Source organism: Meles meles, chromosome 16 (assembly GCF_922984935.1).
Source record: "Meles meles chromosome 16, mMelMel3.1 paternal haplotype, whole genome shotgun sequence".
Taxonomy (NCBI): domain Eukaryota; kingdom Metazoa; phylum Chordata; class Mammalia; order Carnivora; family Mustelidae; genus Meles; species Meles meles.
This window is the reverse complement of record NC_060081.1, coordinates 33,070,314-33,083,015: the sequence shown is the minus strand read 5'-3', so window position 1 is coordinate 33,083,015 and position 12,702 is coordinate 33,070,314. Positions and strand designations below refer to the sequence as shown.

The 12,702-nt window shown below is 56.4% G+C and overlaps 1 long non-coding RNA gene across 1 annotated transcript; it reads left to right on the top strand.

Annotated features, from left to right (window-relative positions):
- Positions 1–6,616: 6,616 nt before the first annotated feature.
- On the top strand, positions 6,617–8,315 carry LOC123927193. Its single transcript, XR_006815381.1, has 3 exons — positions 6,617–6,762; positions 7,874–7,980; positions 8,075–8,315. It is a non-coding gene; the product is annotated as an uncharacterized LOC123927193 (long non-coding RNA).
- Positions 8,316–12,702: the final 4,387 nt, after the last annotated feature.

Here is a 12,702-nt window from a genome sequence, read left to right as displayed (position 1 = left end):
CTCTCTCTCTGCCTGCCTCTCTATCTACTTGTGATCTCTCTCTGTCAAATAAATAAATAAATCTTTAAAAAAAAAAAAAAAAAACTAAGTGTGTGAAAATTACTCGCATTCCCTTTGCCTTTGTCCCTAGGCTTATCTCTTGGAACTCATGTTGTATGTCTCCCAAGGAAGCCTGTCCCTCCAGTAGCTTTATTCCTGGGTGGCGAGTGGGCCACTGGGTGCATGTTGGCAGGGTGGGAATGTGCTGTGTATGGGACCCGGCAGAGCCAGAGACATGCCTCCAGCCCGGGAAGATGGGGGTCTGTGATGATTGAGTTGGGGCACCTGCTTGGTGCCCAGCACCCAGCGAGGAGATTGTGAGTTCCGTAAGGCCCAGAAATGAGCCCAGCCTGTTTTCCTTTAGGTGATCAGTTACTAGTGTGCGTTTGGGATAGGGACGAAGGCCCCAGATGTTCACTGAATCACGTCGAGTTTACAGTGTGCAATGTTTCCTGTACTCACTCATGTACTCATGCAGCACACATCTGCTTGTCCTGTGCCTGCCCCTGGACGTGGGTGGGGGTTGGGGGATGAGCAGAAGCCCCCTCGTTGGCTACCGTCACTGGTCTCACTGCAGGTCCTGCTGACGGGTGCAGGCACGTGTTCGGGGCAGCAGGACACATGGACATTTCTCATGCTTCCCAAGTCGGATGGTTGGGCTGTTGCCGATTTCTTTCACCGCTGTGCCAGGAGGTAGGGCCAGATCACGCCATCAGTGTGTGTCACCCCGGCCGACTGACATCGCACCTGCCGTTCATCCATCGGCGGACTCTGGGTTCTTTCTGGGTCCTGGCTGTAGTGAACAGCGCCGCGGTGGACCTGGGAGTGTGGATGTCTTTGAGATCCCGATTTCCATTATTTTGGAGAAGTACTGGAAGTGGGATTGCTGGATGCTGTGGTCAGTGGTGGCCGCCGGCGGCTGGAGTGGGGAGCGGGGAGGTGCCGTCTGCGGGAGCGGAGCTGCGGTGGTGCAGGACGACTGTGTTCCAGGGCTCTGCCACCAGGCGCTGCAGTCGGCGCGGCTGTGCACCTGGAACTTGGTGGGAGAATAGGTCTCCTGCTGCGCGTTCTTTCTGCAGTTATAAAAAGCTGTTTTTGCAGTGCCTCGGGGTGGGCCGAGGTGAAGGCCGGGATGGATTGGGGCTCTGCGTGGCTGATTCGGCCACACCAGAGGGTTCCCAGGAGGGGCCTTGAGTGGGCTCCCGAGCCTCTCGGGGGCTGGGCGTGTGTGTCCTTCTGGCTCCTTGTTTGGTGCTGGTGTTGGCTCCATGGACACTCAGACAGTCATTCAGCATTTTCGAGCTTCTTCGCGTTAGACGTCGCTCTCACAGGGACTAACGTGGTGCTTCCTGTCCTGGGAGCTCGAAGCCCGGGGCCAGAAGAGCCCCCGCCCGTGAAGGGAGAACTTGAGCTTGGCGAGGGTACCATGAAGACCGCAGGGCTGGGATGGACAGGAGACAGGGTCAACCTGGAGGCTCTGGCCTCTTCCAGGGGCTGGGGCGGGGACACTTGGTAACTCCTCGAGTCAGACTGGGGGCGGGGTCCTGTGTGCATCCTGTGGGTGGAGGCCAGGGATGCTGGCCAACATCCTACAGTACCAGGATGCCTCAATACAGAATTATCCGCGCAACGTGTTCCTCGTGCAGAGCTTCAGAAAGCCCGGCTTTAGCTGAGTTCCAAAAGATGAATAGGAACCAAGTACACGAAGAGGGAAGCAAGTTTCCCATGCCAAGGTCCTGTGGTGGGGGGAACATGGCTGAACAGGAACTGGAAAAATGGCCATGTGGCTGGAGGGGTGGGCACCGTGCTTTGAGAAAGGGACATGTGGGTGGGAGACTTTGGGGAGTGGCCTCTGGTCTGGCCGGTGCGCTTGCCTTGTCTGCCCCCAGCTTCGTACTCACTGGTTCCTCCAAGGTCCCAGACACCAGCGTCCTCCATGAGGCAGTGTGACCTGGCTGGTTAAAAACTACAACTAGCCTCACTGCATATTCTCAGAGAGAGAGGTGTGGGGTGGGGGCGGGGTGGGGTGAGGGCTCTGTGGTCTCAACGGGGTTGATTGAGGTCGGAGATCTCTGACATTTATTTAACTCTGCAAATTACACCTGTTAGTGTCCTGGGAAACGAATCTAGTCTGCTCGACAACCTAGGGAACTGCAGCTTCCCTGGGGAGCACAGAGCGGAAGCATAGCTGATCCCGTGAATTCTGAAGGTGATCACTTTTTCACCAAAAACGCCACAGTCATCGCAGCCATTTTGTTTTTCTCTTTTTCCAGGTCTTCTAAAATGTAGGACTTTGAAATGCTGATGGTGCTAAGATTCTCTTAGCAGATTTAGAAATATGAACAGTTGTACGTGTGCATGTGTGTGTGCGTGCATGCATGTATGTGCATATGTGTGTGCATGTGCAGGCAAGTGTGTGTGTGTCGGTGTGCATGTGGTTGCACGTGTGCCTGTGGCTGTGTGTACACACACGTGTGCATACCTGTGTGTGCATCTGCACAGATAATTGCATACATGCACATATGCGTGCACATGCGTAGACGTGCATATGTACACGTCTGCATAAATGCGAATGTATGCACATGTGTGCAAGTGCACGTACATACATTTGCATGCACTTGTGTATGTATGCGCATGTAGGTGCATGTGGGCATGTGTGTGCGTGCATGTTGTGTGTTTGCATGTGTGTATGCAAGTGTGGTTGTGTGCATGTATGTTACTGCGTGTGCATACACGTGTGCATACATGTGAATGTGTGTGCGCATTTGCATGCATGTGTGTGTGTGTGCATGTGCATATATGTGTGCGAACGTGGGGATTTCTACCCAGAGCGAGTTGATCTGGGAGACGCTGTGTGACTTCCTGACTCTTGACCATGCTGCACGCTGACACCTCCACACAGACCGTGTGGAGAACACAGGGCTCCTGGCTCTGTTGCGTCTGGCTATTGCCACGACTGGATGGTACAGCCACACACTGGTGTCCCTTGACAAAGGCTGGTCCACGTGAAATGTCACATGGTGACATGGTGTGCCCCTCAGGATGAGTCCTGGGGTTCATGATAGGCCCCCTCTTCCATACTTGGGACCCCGTCCTGTGTGTCCCTGCAGTAGGTGAGGCCCTGGTATGGGCTGAGGCAAGACGCAGCTGTGCACTGAGTAGCTTTGTTCCCAGAGTCCCACACCCCTTCCGGACGGGGGCGCGTGCCAGCCATGCAGTGTGGTGCCTTCCCCCCTGCCTCTCCTCAGGGTAGGGTTCCGGACAGAGCACTCACCCACAGAGCGAGACAGGAAAGCACGAGGAGGAGGCGGCCCAGCTGTGTTTCAAGTGCAGGGAGGAGGCTGGAGGCTGGAGGGAGGCTGGGGAGGTGAGACGTGAAGGCTGGGGAGGCGAGACGTGGAGGCTGGGGAGGCGAGACGTGGAGGCTTGTCTCCACGGAACATGCTCTTCCTGAGCACATACCTGGTGAGCTCCGTGTGCAGGGCAGGACGCAACATGAGTCAGTGTCGTCCCCTTGATGCGCTGGCCAGGCTGTCGGGAGGTCGGGTCACCTAGGTGCATCCCTCAGATACAGACACTGGGCCCCAGCGCGTGTGGGGTTGACCCATGAGGGCGAGAGGTGGGTTCAAGTCCACCTGGGGAGCCCCACGTGTCCACCCACACCTGCTGCCCAGCATGCCCCTCGCCTCCCAGCATCCGAATGTTAATAAAGGTTGGTAGAGGCAGGTGGGTGCCAGGAGTGGGCAGGGTTCCCCGCGACATTGAGCTGTCTGGGAATGGACTGGAATTGCCCAGGTGTCCTGCTGTCCACGTTGAGAATGATCCCTGGCATGATTCTGGGGTGCTGGGGAAAAGGCAGGGTCAGTCCCCCTCCTCGTCTTGGCCTCTGCTGGAACTCTCCAGCATTCCTGTGTCAGCCTGACATGATGAAGGTTTGGAGGCTCCTTGTGCAGGGATGGCCTCAAGTGCCCACGCCCTCCACATTTGCGGATTTGTGGGGAGAGACCTGTGCAGTGGGGTGAGTCTGAGCACCGGAACAGCAGTGCGTTGAACACAGAATACAGCAACACGCTGATTCTGATGTTTGGGTCCCGTTGACGCTGTTGTGTGTCCCGGGCCCAACAGCCCCTGTGCCCAGAGGCGGCGACTAGCTGAACCAGCCGGTGTGCACGTGGGTCGAGCCACCAGCTCCACCAGGCCATCTGAGCTCATTCTAGATTCCTGAATGGGGACCATGCGTCACATGGACTGTGGCTGTCCTGGGTCCTGGTCCCCAGCGAGGCTGTGGGGCAGACGAGTGGCCTGCCTGTGTAGGGGCCTGGTTAGCAAAAAGAAGTTACTTGAAAACCCCGGATATAGGGGCGGGCCAGGCCAGATAGCCCTATTCAGTCAGAGGGGTGTGCATATATTAACTGTGGTAGGTTGAAATCCGATTGGCCACCTGTGTGTGGGCCGGGCTCCACCACCACTATAAAAGATGGTCTGTGAGGCTGGAGTGGGAAGGTTTTTTTTTTTTTTTAGCAAGAGCAGCGGCGCCACCACAAGCGGCGCCGCCCTGGCCGGCGCCGCTGCCAGTGACGCCGCCCTGAGCCAGAGCATCAGCAGCAGCAACAGCAGCAGCGCCGCCGCAAGCAGCCACGCCACCTCGGGCAGCGCCGCCATCAGGAGCAGCCTCTCAGGAGCCAACGGTGCAGCCACACCGGGAGTGGGTCTGTGGTATGGTGAGGGTGAGGCAGGGAGCCTCCAGGAGGGACCCCAGCGACTGGGAGGCGGTGGTCCCCAGCAAGACTCGGGCACCTACCGGTCAGTTTGGTTTCTAATGCAGGTTGGTTTCTAATGCAGGTTGGTTTCTGATGCAGTTTGGTTTCTGATGCAGTTTGGTTTCTGATGCAGTTTGGTTTCTGATGCAGTTTGGTTTCTGATGCAGTTTGGTTTCTGATGCATGGCGCGAAATAAAACTTTGCTTGATTTTCGCTTTGTGTCAGTCTCGTTCCTTTGATCACGGACCCTAACACCTGCCACATGAGTACCCAAGCCTCGTGACCTTTGGTATATGCAGACTACGTCTGCCATAGATCTTTGGGGCATTTCAAAGAGGCTCATTGCAATTAATTCCTCTCTGTTGGGGAAATAGCGAACTCGAGACATGGAGGGAGAGGGAGGAGCTCACAGTGTGCCCCACCCCTAGCCAGGGCCTGCTTTCCTGAGGTCATGGGATGATGGTCGCTCTGCTGTCAGCACCTGGAGGGAGACCACAGAGGCATTTATAGCTGGAACCTGACCCAGCACGTGTTCCACTTACCTCTGTGGGAAAACCCGTTTGTCCTTGCCCACTGCCGCTTCCCTGGGACAATGTGCGAGATGCTGGACAGGCTTCAGGATAGCCAGATGTCCCCGGGCCTGCAGGTGCCAGTCCTGGAGGATGGTTTTGGAGGGATCATGGTGCCCTGAGGCTTGGGGGATCCGTGATGGAGGCTCTGTCTGTGCCGTAGGCCCGGGAGACCTTCCTGGAGGAGCTGGGATGCCACATTGGGACTGAGTGCATGGGCATCTCCAGGCTGCTCTAACACATCACTGTGTGTTGGGCGGCTTCAATGACAGATGTGGTCTGTCCTGCGACTCTGGAGGCTCTTCGACTCTGGGAAGTCAAGGTGTGGGCGGGGCTGTGCTCCCTCTGGAAGTCACGGGGGAGGGTCCTTCCTGCCTCTCCAGCTTCAGGGACAGCCAGAGGCCCTGGCGACCCCTTGGCCTGGTGACCTTCCCTTGGGCCCCCACATCCCTCAGCACGCGACCTCCTCCCCATGGCTGAGAGGACACTGCCTCCAGATTTCCCTCTTCTCACGGGGGCACCGCTCACTGGATTGGGGCCCACCCTAACCTGGCACGGCCCACCCTAACCTGGCGCGGCCCACCCTAACCTGGTGCGGCCCACCCTAACCTGGTGCGGCCTCCTCTTCATTCGGTCACATCCATAAGGACCGTATTGGCAGAGGACGGACGTCCTGAACTTCCAGATGGACCTGAACCTGGGGAGATGTTGTTAACACAGCGTCCTGCCCCTCCCTGCATGTGGAAGGGGAGCAGAGGGAGAGTGGCTGGCACCCCGAGAAGGTGTACCCTTTCGTTCTCTGAGAGCTTTGGGCCATGGATCTCTCTAGAAGGCCATCAAATAGGGAGATACGGGATCACTGGTGAGCTTTTCTCTTCAATGTAGAGGAAGCAGCTCAGTGAGTCCTGGCTTCTGACACTGGGCTCACGGGGCACGGGCAGGGCCAGAGTCTGCCGGGGCCTCAGATCAGCCGCAGGAGCTCTGTGCCCCTCCCCCTGGGCCTCTGCGGAACCTCAAGGAGACAGGCGGACAGGAGCTGTGCCCGCTTCCAGGCAGAGTCAGCCAGCAGAAAAGAGGACAGTGGGCTTGGGGGTTCGGGGGCCTCCTGGCATCACTCCTGTGTGGATCACTCCTGTGTAGATCACACACTGTCCTGTGTGGGTCACAAATAAGGGGGGTCACTGAAAAGAGCAGCCTTGGCTTTCGTGTTCCTCACACGGAGTCTCTTGAAGCTGATCAGGGGACCCCGACGTTCCCAGGGTCCACATCACATCCGCATGAGGAAAACCCACAGACACACTTCCCATCACGTGTGAAGCTGCTCTTTTAAATCCCGTGAATGTTCCCTTACCTGCAGACCGCAGTGCCTCGGAATTTCTCTTTTCTGACAAAAGGTGAATGAGGAGTAAGACTGTGCAGCATCGGTGGGGGGTCGTGTGTGTTTCAGGAGGGATAGGAAGTTCGGACTGGCAGCGGCCTATGGTGTCAGTGTGTCTGGGACCGAAGGAGCAGGTGTGGAGAGATAGAGTTTGTGTCTCGCACTAAGTGCAAAGGCCCGGGAGCGCTGGCTCAGGTTGGGGAGAGGCATGCACAGGAAGGCGGGTGCCGTGCTCTGTCCACAGGCGCGTCCTGGGTGTATGAAGAGATGCAGGTGCTGGTCTTCTCTGCTCCACGCGGCTCTTTCCGTGAAGCAGCCGCAGCCATGAGCTCTGTAGGGCTGCCTCTGTGAGTGTCAACTGTCTTGGTCAGGAAATTACCAGAAAACCTCGACAAGGCCTTTGCTGCTGTCACAGCTGTTTCATCGGACAGCTTGAACCTACTTTTCCACTGTGGTGCCTGGTCCACACAACGCCGTGTCCCCACACGCCCACTGCCCCATGGTGATGGCGCCATTGCCAGCCCGTCAGACATCAAGTGGCTGCTTTTCTGAAGATCCAGACAGACCCCAGAGGGACACCGAGCAGGGGGGACTTGCTGTAACGATGCCATCCCCTTCTGTTTCCAGACAGCAACTTGAGGGGACAGATACAGTGAAGGGACGAGGTCACCCCTTTCCATTCCTCTCGTGAAATCTTTGTGTAGGTGGTCGTGAGGGTCCCTTCCAGACCCCTCCCATGAGTGACTTGTTTTAGGAAGGGCTTTGCCCAAAGTTGAGCGTGTGGAAGGTTTCCGTGAATATGTATCAGAAACATAAATGAGTGAGTGACAAGTTTTGAACTATATTGGCTCACTCATGTAAAACTGCATGCATAACAGAAAGCTAGATGAGAAAAAAAAAGGATTATTCTCATGAAATACACAATTCTCTCTCCAATGTGCCATGTGGTTTCCGAGCGCCATGGAAATGCAAGCCTGTTTGTTGTCTGGGCCAGTTGGAGGGGGTGGGTGGGCGCCCGAGCATGTCACAATATATGGAGTAAATGACCATCTTCCTACGATTCCGCATAAGGAAGTGTAATCAGTATTAAAATTACACTGACTATAAAACTTGTCTCCTTGGCCCAGAAGGCTTCTAGGAATCCTGGAAGGTGCCGTGGCTGCCCAGGGAGCAGGCTGTGGGCTCGGCGTTGCTGCGTACGGGGTGAGCGGACTTCTTCCCGGAGCGTTCTGGGGTGAGAGCATTTTACATATTAGGTCACATGAATCAGTCACAAAAAAATGAGTGGCTTTTCACTTCCTTGCAAGAAAAATTTATTTGGTTTTCAGTGGCAAGAAGATGTCACCAGACACAAGGCATGTTGCTTCTTATGACTTGTCATCGCAGTAATCCGCCAGCATATGAAGGACCGAGAGATGGCCGGCGGCAACGACCTGGCCGTTCCTGCTGCCGCCTTCCTGTGTGTCATTTCCAGATGACTGGTTTGTCCACTGCGGCTTCACCGCCTGGAAGGCTTGGGACTCGCCGTGGCCAGATGAGAGTGGCCATCCTGCTCCTTCTCTCCCTGAGGGGTCCCGCAACAGGGGGGGAGGGGGTGGCCCTTCGGGCCCTGGGGGTGCTGCCTGGCCCCGTCCGCTGGAAGTCTAGTTTATCTGAGAGATCCATGTGCCCAGAAGCCACGTGAGGAAAGACCGTGACATTTGACTGTGTGACACTTAATGTTCCTGACTGTCGAAAGCGTACCGCTCAAGTTTTCCAGAAAAAAATAGGCACTTGGGGAAAATGTCTTTACTATATTGGACAGTGCTTTAATAAGTAAAGTTCTTTTTAGAATCAATGAGAGGAGACCAGGGGCTCATATTGGTGCAGACGGCGGGGAGGGGTAGTTGAAGAAGCAATGGCTTCAGGCACCCGCGGTTCACGGAGAAGGGTTTTAGCTGCTTGAGCCGACTTCCAAAGGTGCTCACGTGCACCACGACGCCGATGAAAACCGTGATGCACCCTTTCTCTAACTGGGTTGGCAGGGAGGAAAAGGGGGTGCGGGATGCGGAGGTGTGGGGCTGTTGGCCCTTGTGCAGGTGGCTGGTGGAGGTTTACGGTCAAAATTCCAGAGGTCATTTGACAGCGTCGGCTATGGTGCTGTGGACACAGCCCGTGGTCCCACAGCACCTCCAGAAACTTACCCCGCAGGTGCTCCCAGGCAGCCGTCTTCACCAGCGGGTTCTGATCACTGGAACTGAAGACGAGACCAGTGTTCATCTGCCAAGAACAGTCTCAGCTCGGGGCACCTGGGTGGCTCGGTGGGTTAAGCCTCTGCCTTCAGCTCAGGTCATGGTCCCAGAGTCCTGGGATCAAGCCCCGCATTGGGCTCTCTGCTCCGCTGGGAGCCTTCTTCCTTCTCTCTCTCTCTCTCTGCCTGCCTCTCTGCCTTGTTGTGATCTCTTTCTGTCAAATAAATAAATAAAATATTTAAAAAAAAAAAGAATAGTCTCAGCTCGTACGGAGCAGGAAGCCAGGTGGCCTTCATGGTTTGAGGGGGTGGGATCTTATGAGCCGCTGTGGGATTTTGACTAGTTGTTCATGTCATGTGAAAAAGCAAATTCGCAAGATGTGTATTTGTTGGGGACTCTCTTGGCTGGTGTCTGTGCTTGTATATGTCCGTGGAGCGTTTTCAGAGGGTATAAGAGAAGCTGACACGCCTCTGTGGAGCAGGGGTGGGGAGCCGGATGAGAAGGGGGTGTTTACTTCCTACCTTAGACGGTTTACGTGACTCTGAATTGGTTTTTAATGAAATTGCTAATTTAAACAGCAGTTTGCTGAAGGAGGAAGTGAGGCTTTTCTAGGCGGTGCCGGCGGTGGCCTGAAGTCCCGTTATACTCTGTAAGTAGTGGAAATAGTCACGTGCCTCATGCGTTTTGATTCACGCCCGTGTGGGTCACGACATGCTGGGTGGCCTAGAGCTTGAGGGGTGGGCAGGCGGGCGATGTGCTTCCCGGCCCCCCTGGGCATGCACAGCTGCAGTGTCCGCAAGACCATGAGCGGAGGTGGTCATGAGGCAGTCCACCCCTCGCTCTCAGGTGCGATGAGACTAGAGCCCCCCTTCTCCCACGTCCACCGTCTCTCCCCTGTGCCAGTCCCTGTGAAGGCATCAGAGGTGGGGGTGTGTTTGCCTCCCGGAGATCCTCACTCACATCGGCCGACCCTGGATGGTCGCATTGGACTGTGTGTCACCAGAGCAGCCAAGCTCTGGCTGCAGTGACAGGAAGAGAGTCTCATCCCACAGCCCCACCCCAGTGCCCCAGGGCATTGTCACTTGCCACACCGGCGGGGGTGCCACGGCTGTGCTGTGGCCCCATGGTGCTGCCTGGACAAACCCGTGTGGGTACGGCACACGCACGCCCTGGCAGGACGCCCCCGTCCCCATGATCAGGGTCACCACGTGCAATGCCTTGTGAATTTGCTTTTTTCACTTAAGATTAGTTATTGATCGAAGTTCCACGGCCGTTCATAGAGTAACGCCTTGTTGCATTTAGTGGCTGCTGGTGTCTTGCCCTGTGGGTCTCAGTACTTGGCTATAGCAGCTCCCGCCAGAGAGGGCACAGGGAGTGGGAGTTTCCTAGTGGGGATGACCTGGGGCATCCAGGAGTGTATCCGCAGAATCCATTCCCAGAGTCAGAATGGCTGGGTCCAAGGCTGTGTGCATTTTCCACCCTGGTGGACGTTGTCAGTGGCCATCAAAAACATCCGCTCCTGACCCTCGCTGCAGGAGAGATCTCTGCCGGCTGGGCGGTGGGGAGGGCTCTATGCCTCCGTCCCCCCATGCTTGGTCCGGGTGCACCCTGCCATGACCGCTTCTACACCATCCCCAGAGTCCTCCTTCTCCTCCTCCTCCTCCTCCTCCTGTCTTCCCCTCCGCTGGGACGACCTCACGCCCCCACCGCTGCCCGAGTCCATTGCCCACAGCAGTCCCAGGGACCATTTAAAAAGCATGAATCTTCTGGTGTTCCTGTCCGACCTGGCTCCATTGCGCTTGGCAAACCCAGGCACACCCTCACCATCTGGCCTGGCCCCAGCACGTTTCCCCAGTCTCTTCGTGCCCCCCACCTGGTCCTGTCTATTCCTCACACTTGTCCAGCTTGTCCCCAGGAGCTGGAATATTCTCCCCAACTCTGGCCACGGCTGCCTTTTGTCCTTTTGTCGTCCATATCTCGGCCCATGCCCACCCCCGGGGTGAGGCCTGGTGTCAGCCCTTTTGCTGTTTTCATATCTTCTAGTACTAATCTACATCTGAAACCATCTGGCTTCACTATTTCTCTCCCCGCCTGGACCTCGAGGCCTGGCTGTCATCCTTAGCGGTGTCTGGCTAGAGGGGCCCTTGGTCAGCATTTCTCCAGGGCAGGCATAAACTCTTCCAAGAGAGCCGAGACTGTAGGCCCCACATGGGACCGTGCTGGTGTCTGTCTGCTTTCCTGCCATGTATCTGCAGAGCCAGGTCAGGGGCCGGGCACTAGTCGGCCCCAAGAAGCTCTTCCCTGATGGGCAGAGGCCGGTCCTCGGTGGTAACACAGACACACCCAGAAACTATGCCATCCATGCTGAACAGGGACAAGACCTTCCCACGTGCTGCCATTACTGTTCTGAGTGCCTCAGAGCCTGCTGGAATGTAGGCATGTCTTAGGGCCTCCCTGGGGAGAGGTCGGAGTGCAGAGCCAAGTCAGCCAAGTAGCGGAGGAAAATCCCACATTTCCAGGCACTGAGCTGCCCCGTGGCTGTGGGCTCAGAGCCACTGGGGCTGGCTGTGTCTGTAGAGAACCCAAGGCTTCCCGTGATGCCAGCCCACCAGGCGGGGATCCTGATATGGGGGGAGGGGTGCAGAGCACTGAGCCCACCTGCGTGGGGTCAGAGTCCCCATTGCAGCCATCCCATGGGACCCTCTGAGCCAAGAGGTGGGTACCTCCGCATTCTCCTTCCTCTCTGACTGCAATTTGGGGGGGTGAGGTGGTTCTTGATGTGTCCCAGGGGCCAGCAGCTGTCGTGGGTCTCAGCGTCATCTGCTGGGCTGTGTGCCCTCAGACTGGCTTCCCTCTGCCGTGGGGATGGCCCAGGGCTCAACCTGCACATGGGCTCCATCCGTGCTAATGCGGGGACTCTGGCAGGCGGCCCCTCCCTCTGTGAAGCCCCGGGCTCTTCACTCAAGCATCTCATGGCAAGAGATGGGCTGGGGCTGTCCCTCTCTCTCCCTGCGGTGGCCACAGCCCTCCTGGGCCCCACCCTGTGGTCTCAGACACCCGCTACTCCGGGACAAGCCTGTGACCTCAGTGCTTATCACCACACGGATATGAGGCTCTTTCCCTTCCCCCACCGTCCTGCCCAGCGTCTCTGGAAACAAAGCCTCAGCCCCTCCTCTGCGCCAGGGAGTCTGTATTTTTGGGCGAGGCTAAACTTGTGTGTGGAGAGGGGAGTGCTGTCCTGCGAGGCCCGCCTGGGTGGAGACCGCTGGCAGGGATTTCGAGAACAGGTATCATTTTTTTTTTTAATTTGTTTATTTGTTTATTTACAGCATAACAGTGTTCATTGTTTTGGCATCACACGCAGTGCTCCATGGAGTACATGCCCTCCCTATTACCCACCACCTGGTTCCTCAACCTCCCACCCCCCCCCGCCCCTTCAAAACCCTCTGGTTGTTTTACAGAGTCCATAGTCTCTCATGGTTCATCTCCCCTTCCAGTTTCCCTCAACTCCCTCTCCTCTCCATCTCCCCATGTCCTCCATGTTATTTGTTATGCTCCACAAATAAGTGAGACCATATGATACTTGACTCTCTCTGCTTGACTTATTTCACTCAGCATAATTTCTTGCAGTCATTTTTTAGGAGCATTTCAGCATCTTGGATAAAGAGAAGAAACCAGGGCAGGTGCGACCCCACACACCGTCGCACACACACGCGTGTGCACAC